Here is a 10,378-nt window from a genome sequence, read left to right on the forward strand (position 1 = left end):
CCCCCTCCTGGAACCTTCACCCCACACCCCCTCCTGCACCCCAACCCCTCCCCCAACCCTGAGCCCCCTCCCACACCCAAACTCCCTCCCAGTGGATGGCAGTTTGGTTTCAAAGGGGCAGCCCCGGGGGGCAGGATTGGGGGTCATCCACATAGGCCCAGCTGGCCCCCCAGGGGCTGCTGGCTCCACATGCCCACCCTCAGTGGCTGGTTTGCGTGGTGCCCACGTACCCCGGGTGCAAGCCACAGGGGGGCGCTGGCCCCTTGAGGGGCTGGTTCCTGCGGATGGGTTTAGGAGGCCGCTGTCCCCCCACCACTGGGCCCTGCCCCTTTGGCTTCAGCCCTAGGTGTGCTGAGTCCGCCTCTGGACAGGCCAGGGTTCAGTCCTAGGCCCTGGTGGCGTCGTTCCCAGAGCTGCCTTCGGTCACCGACCTGCAGGGCAAACAGCCCTTGGGGGAGCGGGACCCACGTTAACCCTTCAGGGCTCTCGCGCTGGCTAGCAGCTGCTCTGCACCAGGCGATTGTGAGTCTGCTGCTGTCGCTGCGGCGTCTGCCCTGGTAGCTTTGTAGCAGGCCAGCTCTAACACCCCTGGAAAGGACTGCAATGGGGTTTGGCACAGGACTGTGGGTCCATTGGCTGCAGGTTCAAGTCCACACCTGGGGCGCACAGCAGGAGCTGGGACGCACAGCCAGAGGCCTGGCAGATCTGGGTTTAAATTATTTGTATTGTTTCAACTGATAATAGCAATGTTTATTTTTAAGCCTGTTTCCCTATTTTTAGCAATTGACATTTCTGCCGTTGTGCAAAATGATGGGTGTGGAGCAGTTTTTCATTTGAATTTCCACCGTTGTGCAAATGTGCGGGCTTTTTAGGCATTTTCTTTTTTCAATTTTTAGACATTGAAATGTCCACAGCTCTGTAAAATTAGGGGGGTTACGCATTTTTTAATTTGAATTCCCACCGTTGTGCAAAGTTATTCTTTTAAGCATTTTTCCCCCCCAATTTTTATCTATTTAAACTCCCACAGTTGTGCAAATTTTTTAAGCATTCCCCCCCCCCATTTAAATCTCCACAGCTGTGTAAAATTATGGGTTTTCAGCATTTTCTTTTTTAATTTTTGCCCATGTACATGTTCATGCTTGTGGGAAACGATAGGGTTTTTTAAGCATTTTTGTTTTCAATTTTTAATCCATTTAAATGTCCACAGCTGTGGGAAAACCAGGGCGGTGTCCCACAATGATTATGTAATGACAGCAGACCCTGAGAGTCAGAAAGTTAGAGCTTTATTCGAATCTTTAATTGTCAACATCACATGTCAAAATATACAAAGTCAATAGCCTTCAATCAAACGGTGCTACCATCTCAAGCAGCACGTCTCTGACTTTGCTGAGATGTAAATGTCGATTATTATCGATGGAAATATTTTTTCCATCGGGGGAGGGGTATGTGGTGAAATCAACATTTACTGATGCAAATCAAATCTTTCCAAGCCAACATATATAGGAAACGGTGGTGATCTGTAGCCCCTTCTAGTGGCTCTATCATATAACAGGTCCACATGTCTGGTGTTGTAAGCACAGTTCTCAAAGCTGACATTTTAGCTGGAATCTTCGCTAGGTGCATGATTTTACAGCCTGAAATCATAGGTTCAAGTCCCCCATACTGCTGCACCCCCTGGAGAAGGTCATTATATAAAGAGATGGCCCAGTCTTTTGATAAAACACCTACCGCTCAACCTCTGCCACAAAGGAGCGTTAAAATGAAAGTAATACAGCAATAGCTAGTTGTATTGTATTATTTGAGCTAGTGAATTAAGCAACAGACTGAGCTCCAGCCCACCTCACTGCCATTCCTGCCTCTGGCACTGGCCTGCTGGCTGACCTTGGATGAGTCCCATCACGCCGTTCTGTGCCTCAGTTTCCCCATCTATAAAACGGTGATAATGATACTTCTCTCCCTTTCTCAAGTGCTTCGGGATCTAGTCACGAACACTGCGACACAAGAGCTTGGTGTTAGCACCATTTAGCCTAGCAGACAAGGTTCAAAATTTGTGAATGTTTCTCGTGAAATAGTTGTGCAAGTCTCAAGAAGGGACACCTTTTTTGGTTTCTTTGACATTTTGCATGAGCGCTTTAATTGAAAATTCGGGGTTAAAAATTCCTTTTTTTCTTGTTTCCCCCAGTTTGTGGCTGAAAAAAAGGGGAGGGGGAGGGGACAGAAATGGAGGAGTGGGACGTCATTTTTTCCTAAACAATTTTTTATTACAAACATGGAATTATTTCAAAAAAATGTAATAAACCAGTTTTCCCCCTTACTTCCTGCAATTATCGATGGGATGACTTGTGATGGTGAAGTTAAGTACATAAGTTCAGTATTTGCTGGTTTGGAATCAAGGTCTCTAAACCTGGTTGAAAACAAGTAACTACTATTTTTGGTGAGAATTTTCAAGAGAATTTCATAAAGGGAAGGGTTTTGTTTGTTCTGTTTCTTCGGTAGTTTTCACCACAAGTGTGAAACAAAGAGTTTCCCACTTTCAAAAATGCTGAAAACTGACATTTTTCCGTGTCTCTCCCCCCATCCCCCACATTCTTCTTCTGAGAAGAAGGGAGGGGGAATGGAGGAGAAAGAAGGAAACAACCCTCCAAGAATTGAGTTTTTCATTTAAAACAAAAATGGAAAACTGAAGGGGGGAAAAAAGCAAAATTTTCATCCAATTTTCTTTGTCGACATTTTTTGATAGAACTGGCTCCGATTTTTTCTAACTGGCTTTATTTTGCCAGCAGCTGGTTACAGATGGCCTGAGGATATTTCCCAGGGCCGAAATTCCCACCTGCGCTTCCCAGATTCATATGTTTCATCTGCTTCCCCACTTCCCCCACATCTGCTCTGGTTGCTTCGAGGGACCATGTGGGGACGATCAAGGCCTTGTCCCTGAGAAATGCCTTGAATTCTGCAGGGATGCAAGTGTTCACAGGCAACATGCGGGTCCTGCTGCCACAGGCCCTAATTCAGTGAGGCGCTTAAGCATGGTGCTTAACTTTAAGCACATGGCTTAGCCCGAAGAGGAATGATCTTGCGCTTAAGAGTTAAACTGTGGGCTTAAGTTTTGGGTCAGGACTTTTCTGGCTCCCAGCTCGGCCACAGGTTAGCCAAATCTCGCAGACCTTGGCTAACAAGTTTCCGAAGTGGCCTGTAATTTGGGTGGACCTGCTGTAGGGGGCGCTGCCGGGGGCAGTAGGGACAGGACTTGGCTGTGATGACTATAAAGGAAGGATCTTTACTGTGGCTGCTGGACCCGGACTGACCCTGTGGTCCCCCTGGGGATTGTAGCTCCTGGCCTGTGCTGCCTAATTGCACCACTAGGGGTCGCACTAAGACTAGTCGGCTTCTTGATGTTCATTGAAGGCTCTGAAGTTTTACACTGTTTTGGTTTTGAGTGCAGTTATGTAACCAAAAAAAAATCTACATTTGTCAGTTGCACTTTCACGACAAACAGATTACACGACAGTACTTGTATGAAGTGAACTGTAAAATAATTTTTTAAAATCATTTTTACAGTGCTAATATTTGTAATAAAAATCATATACACTTTGATTTCAGTTACAACATAGAAGACTATATGAAAATGTAGAAAAACATCCAAAATATTTAATAAATTTCAATTGGTATTCTATTGTTTAAAAGTGCGATTAAAACTGATTAATCGTGATAAAATCTTTTAATCGTGATTACTTTTTTTGAGTTAATCGCGTAAGTTAACTGTGATTAATCGACAGTCCTTCTATCTATCTATCTATCTCCATACAACCCCTCTATCTAATCTAATCTATCTATCTATCTATCCCCATACACACTCTATCATCTGTCACCCTCTCTCTCAGACAATATAATATGGAGATATACCTATCTCATAGAACTGGAAGGGACCTTGAAAGGTCATCAAGTCCAGTCCCCTGCTTTCACTAGCAGGACCAAGTACTGTCCCTGACCGTTTGGTTTTTTTTGGCCCCAGATCCCCAAATGGCCCCCTCAAAGATTAAACTCACAACCCTGGGTTTTGAAGGCCAATGCTCAAACCACTGAGCTATCCCTCCCCTAATATGTGGTCATATTATATGTTATATTAATTTGTACTAGACATTATATTATAGACAAGATTACGTTGAATTTTGCTTGTTCTTGCTCACTGATGTCAAGGCACATATCCCAGAATACCCTGCCCCAGTTTATATCAGTTTTGGCTCTAGCGAATGTAAGATGTGCCAAAGCACCGGGGCAGGAAGATATTGTAGCAGGGCTGTGAGGCCGGGTGTTCATGGCTCCTCCATACTTGGAATGTAGCATCCAAACGCGACATGGAAAAGGGAGGTACCAAAGGTGGCGCTTGCAGGAACTCGTGCGTTGAACTTAAACTTCAAGAGATTTACAGGGGCTTTTAGCTTGTAAACAACCATAATATAAACTGAAGTGGGTCTGAGGGTGAATCTTGGAACAACACCTACCGAGTAAGGTCAACATTCCCTGAAAAAGTTTCCTGAAAGGGTTGGTGTTATATTGAGTCTTTCTGTTCTGGGTTGTATTGCCTTGTCTTGGGACTGGTCCACACTAACCCCCCACTTCGAACTAAGATACGCAACTTCAGCTACGTGAATAACGTAGCTGAAGTTGAAGTATCTTAGTTTGAACTTACCACGGGTCCACACGCGGCAGGCAGGCTCCCCCGTCGACTCCGCATACTCCTCTCGCGGAGCAGGAGTACCGGCGTCGACGGTGAGCACTTCCGGGATCGATCCGGGATCGATTTATCGCGTCTAGACAAGACGCGATAAATCGATCCCAGAAGATCGATTGCTTACCGCTGGACCCGGAGGTAAGTATAGACGTACCCTTAGGCAATCAACTCAGTTAAGCTTGGTTATTTGGTCTCCTGAACATTTTTAATACCCAGCTACAAGTGTAGCTGAGACGTTGGCTACACATTTTAATGAGGCGTTGCAGAATTCAAGGTTTTTTTTTTTTATAATGTTGATTTTTACTTTTAAGAATTATTTTCGGTTTTTATGGATTGAAATGCTCAGAGTTGAGGGAAATAATGGGAGATCAGACAATTGTTTAATGCCAATAGATGCTGAGATTTAAAAAAGTTAAAACTTCATAACTGTTAAAACACAAACTGGCGACATCATGTGTCAAAATACAAAAAGGAAATAGCCTTAAATCAATAACTTGTACCTGTTGGTACTATTTGTTCGCTGGTCCATTTGTAAAAAATCTAATTTAAAAATCTAAACCAAGCAGCAGTTTTGTATTCCACCTATTATTACATTTTAATATGCCAGGTGGAAATATTATTTGTAGGTTTATGTGTGTACAGTGAAATCGATTTTTATCAACGCTTACTGCCACAAATCGAATCCTCCCAAGCCTAATTTTAATTAATAATTGGCAAGCCGGCTAGGGGACTATTAGCCAGTATTAGCCACACCAGCTGGAACTGAGTAGCAACCCGGTCATTTGGATTTTGGCTGGTAATCTCTGGGAAGAAACTTCCAGGCATCGAAAGAAGGAAAGATAAACTTACAAATAACAGATGGTCAACTACATTTCAACCTACCATTTACAGACAATTAAGAATGCAATCAACTATAAACAGAGGTCTAACTGTTCCTTAAATGTGTTTTATGGAGCTCAGTGAGGTTATGCATATAATTGCGGTTTTCAATTGTTTGCATTGGAATGTGGATGAACTGGGTTATTGTGGAAAAGGAAATGTGTAATTGGTTTACACTTCTTCGTTAATTAATATTGTAGCATCTTATCAGGAACCTGCACAAAACTCAATATAAGGGCAAGAGATTATTCCACAGTCTGGTTCTTCTGAGCTATGTGACTCCAAATTTCACATGGATTGATTGGTTCCATTTCAGGATTATGTGGATCTTGGATGTCCATTTGGGACAGGGCTGATGTGGAAAATATCAAAAGACACGCTAACTATTTTGAACATTGATGACATTGAGGCACTGGCTACTGAGGAAGAGGACGGTGTATAATATGCATGACATTGCTAAGCTGTTTAACCAAACCCAGGTAAAAAACAACAAATTAATTGTAATAAATAAGGTGAAGGCAAGGAAAAATTGTGTCATTAGAGAAATTATTTGAGGTGCTTATGGGACGTATATGCTAATTACCGTAGCCAGCCCATGGGGGATAATGAAAAAGGAAATTTGCCTGATCTTATTAAAGGTGAGCAATTAGCCAAGTGGTCTTGTTTCAGTGCAGGGGTGGGCAAACTTTTTGGCCCAAGGGCCACATCGGCGTTGCGAAACTGTACGGAGGACCGGGTAGGGAAGGCTGTGCCCCCCCAAACAGCCTGGCCCCGGCCCCCTCCCACTTCCTGCCCCCTGACTGCCTCATGGCGGGCCATGATTGCTCACGAAATTAACAATTCAGAGATATTTAAATAAACTCTATTTAATAAAGAGACATTTTAGTGGAAATAAACACAAAACCTTACTTATTATTATAAATATACCATCATAACAACATATTACAATAATTAAACCAAACGTAACCCCTTTCCACGCCCTCTTTGATTAATGTGAACAACACAGCTGGTCACCCTTTCTTTACAATGGCATCAAAGTCCCGTGTCATTCTTGCTGTGGAAATCCGCAATACCGAACCGAGATGCTGATCAGTTAACTGGGATCTGTAGCGAGATTTGTTGTAATTCAGCAGGGAAAATGTTTGTTTGCACACATAGGTGGAGCCAAACAAAACAAGGATTTTCTGTGCCACCTTGCGGATATTTGGGAACTTTGTTTCACTCAAGGAGGCATAAAACTCATCCAGTTTTTCTGGATTGTACTTTTCCTTCAAGGTGGAATCGCACTGGAGATCAATGAGCTTCAGCTGTAATTCTTGTGGAGCTTTCTTGTAGTCAAATGACAGTGGGCAAGACACCAGCTCCAGTGTCTTCTCTAACGTCTCAAAGTCAGAGAATCGACGAGAAAATTCTCTGTGCAAGTCACTCCAAATTTTGATGTGCTTTTCTTTCCGCTCTGGTGACACTTCCAAGTATTTCAGTGTTGGAAAGTGAGCGAACACTTTGTCCTTAATTTGTTTTGAAAACACGACTAGCTTGGCTTTGAAAGCTGTCACACTAGAATACAATTTGTGTAAAAACACATTCTTTCCTTGCAGGTTTACATTAAGTTCATTGAAATGTGCCAAGATAGCCACACCAAAAGTGAGGTCTCACACCCGGTTTGAATTCTTTAATTCAGGGAAATCATTTTCATTCCCCTGCATCTCCAGAAAAGGGTGAATTTCATCTCTGAGCTCCCACACTCACTGCAATAGCTTTCCTAGGCTGAGCCAGCAGACATTTGTATAATAAAGTAAGTCCTGGTATTTGGTGTCAGTGCCTTCAAGAAGGGAAATGAATTGCCAATGGTTAAGTCTCCTCACTCTTATGTAGTTCACTATTTTCACTACTGTGCAAACAACATGATCAATGTCCAGGACATTTTTGCAGAGGGCCTCCTGATGTATAATACAATGCAGAAAAATCACCTCTTTATCAGGGTCGTCTTCATTTACTTTGTCCCAAATTCTTTTTTAAAGTCCTACGTTTTTCCCCGTTAAATTTGGTGATCCATTTGTGGTTACATTTTCCAGTTTATTCCAGGGGAGCTTCAGATGTTCAAGGCACCCAGACATCTTCTCGTATAAATCTGATCCCTTAGTTGTGCCTTTCATTGATTCCATTGATAAAAATTCCACTGTGCTTTCAAATTTGTCATCAATTCCTCTGACAAAAATCAGTAACTGTGCTGTGTCCTTAATGTCAGTGCTGTCATCGAGAGCTAACGAAAACAACGTAAAGCCCTGTGCTTTCTTGTTCAACTCAGAAGCCAAATGTTCATCAATCACGTCTACATGGTGAGTAACAGTTCTTCGGGACAAGCTAATGTTCTCAAATTTGTTTTGGAATTCCGGGCACAGCATGACAGCAACATCACCCATGCATTCTTTCAAAAACTCCCCTTCAGCAAAAGGCTTATTTTGTTTAGCGATTTTAAATGCCAAAACATAACTTGCCAAATTGCAGATTGTCGCACATAAAGCTGAGTTTTTAAGTTCGTGGTGAGTGTCTCAGCTTTTCTTGCCCTTTCCTCGGTTGTTAAATTGCTGCCATAATTAGGATGTTTCATTGAAAAATGGCAATTCAAGTTGTACTCCTTGAACACCGCGATGCTCTCCTGACAAATCAGGCAAACAGCCTTCGAGTTCACGTTTGTGAAAAAATATTTTGTGTTCCATTCTTTGTTGAAAACCAGACACTCATTGTCCACTTTTTTTTTTCCCAGCACTCATTTTTGAAAGGGAAAAGAAAACCCTAACGGCTGCCCTTATTTCAAATGGCTGTTTTACAAGATGGCAGCACTGTGAAAAAACTGGGCCCCCGTCCCGGCTCCCCTGACTGGAGTGCAGTAACCCCACTGCCCCGCTCCCCCGGCCAGAACGTGGCAATCCCCATGGCCCGGCTCCTCTGGACGGAGCGCCAGGCAGAGCAGTGCAAGTCCGCAGCCCCTCTCCACCGTCCTGAGCGCGGCATGCCCGCGGACCTGCTCCCTGGGACGGAGCAAAGCAAGCCCCTGACTCCACTCCCCGGGATGGAGTGCAGCAACCCCACGGCCCCTCTCTCCCGGTCTCAGCGTGGCAAGCCCGCAGCCCCGCTCCCCCAGCCGGAGAGCTGCAAGCCCCACGGCCCAGCTCCCCTGGCCGGAGCGCGGCAAGCCCCACTCCCGTGGTCAGTGCCCCAGCCAGAATGCTCCAAGCCCACGGCCCTGCTCCCCTGGCCAGAGCGCCGTAGTTTGCCCACCCCTGTTTCAGTGTATAGCAGAGACTATTGTGAATGGGCAATGCATTAAATCATATACACAAATTCCATTGAGCACAATTCATCATTTGGGGTCAGTGACACTGCAGCCTAATTGAGGCTCATGCTAGTTAAAAGGGCCATGGTCAGTCCAGGTTCCATGTATGTGTGTTTACCAATATGGGATCCTGACACTACAAATATGGAATAAGTCGATTACTGTCCATTCAGTAGGTTACCGGGAAGACAGCATCTACAAGGACCTACCTCAAATACCGGTGAGTAGAGAGGACCTCGTAGAAGAACTAGGTGGAGAGGAGAGCCTTGCTTTGAGTGATCAACTAATTCAGTTCAAACAGAATGGCAGGGTAAACAAACATAGGGCTGCCATGAGGGCCCGTGATTTCAAAAGGGCAAACTTTCAAAACCTGAAGGGAATTAGTTAGGGACATGGACTGGCCCGAAGAACTCGAGGCTCTGAATGTGAAGGAGGCTGGGAATGACTTTAAGTCAAAGTCGCAGAAGCTCTCTGAAGCCTGAGATGCAGGCGAATAATGTAGGGCCAGATAGTCCACCAATATTGGTTTGTCTTTCAGCAGCGCAAACCCGAAGGGCATCGTGTGTGGCTTCTTCTATCTCTGAGGGGCAGGAAGATGTGTCAGCACAATGTTTTTGACATCACAACTCCAGTGTATCCTTGTGATGGACAGGACAAGTACAATGAGACAGAGAAGCCAGCTGGTCCTTATGCCTTTAAGAAGCTTAAAAAGTGGTGAGGCCTACTAGTAAGGGTGACCTATGCAGGGACAGTCCTGTTAACCAATATATGCTGGTGAGCACAGATAGATAGATAGATATAGATCTCTTATTAATAAGATTTATTTTAAGCAGTATATTATATATACAGATTAGTATGCATTATGCACAAATAGCACTAAGCACAAATATTATAGCAGTCATGTAGCCTAAACTGGCCTCCACCTTTCCTATAATCCTGTTCCCGTATGCTAAGTATCCCACAGCACCGTGCATTAGCCGAAGTTCGCTTTGGCTGAAGGAGACAGGAGAGCTGCCAGGATTAGGACGTAGGAGTATTTTATCATAGCAACGAGTTGGGAGTTATTCTCACAGGCCTGCACTGGAGTAGCCCATAGGAAGAGGACAAGACATAGATTGTTCTACCCTTGTGCAGACCTAGAGGGCACCAGCTGTGATGCAGGTGCATGGAACCAGAAAAACAAGGGGGGAAAGATGAGGGGTTAACTCTACGTTTGAAGGGTGCATACTGTACTTTGTACCTGTAAACAGGTCGAGTATAAATAGATGATTACGGGGTGGAACCTTGGAAATCCCCCTTTTTTTATGAGGTAAATGTGACAACGCTGCACGTGATGGGATTGTATTGAAACTTTTCCCTGTTTCCTTATTGGCTTAGAGCAATAAACCTAACCGCCATTGGTTATTTGCTCTCTGGGCTATATTTCATAA

The 10,378-nt window shown here is 44.2% G+C and overlaps 1 long non-coding RNA gene across 2 annotated transcripts; it reads left to right on the top strand.

Annotated features, from left to right (window-relative positions):
- The first annotated feature begins 578 nt into the window (after positions 1-578).
- LOC113409118 lies at positions 579-9,554 on the top strand. 2 transcript variants are annotated; one of them, XR_003899978.1, is made up of 4 exons: positions 579-709; positions 5,928-6,090; positions 7,860-7,950; positions 9,487-9,554. It is a non-coding gene; the product is annotated as an uncharacterized LOC113409118 (long non-coding RNA). The 2 variants fall into 2 exon arrangements; XR_003370449.2 differs by lacking the exon at positions 9,487-9,554 and having other exon boundaries at positions 7,860-8,366.
- Positions 9,555-10,378: the final 824 nt, after the last annotated feature.

The sequence above is a fragment of the Terrapene carolina genome, unplaced genomic scaffold, assembly GCF_002925995.2.
Source record: "Terrapene carolina triunguis isolate 2854851 unplaced genomic scaffold, T_m_triunguis-2.0 Scaffold29806, whole genome shotgun sequence".
Taxonomy (NCBI): domain Eukaryota; kingdom Metazoa; phylum Chordata; order Testudines; family Emydidae; genus Terrapene; species Terrapene triunguis.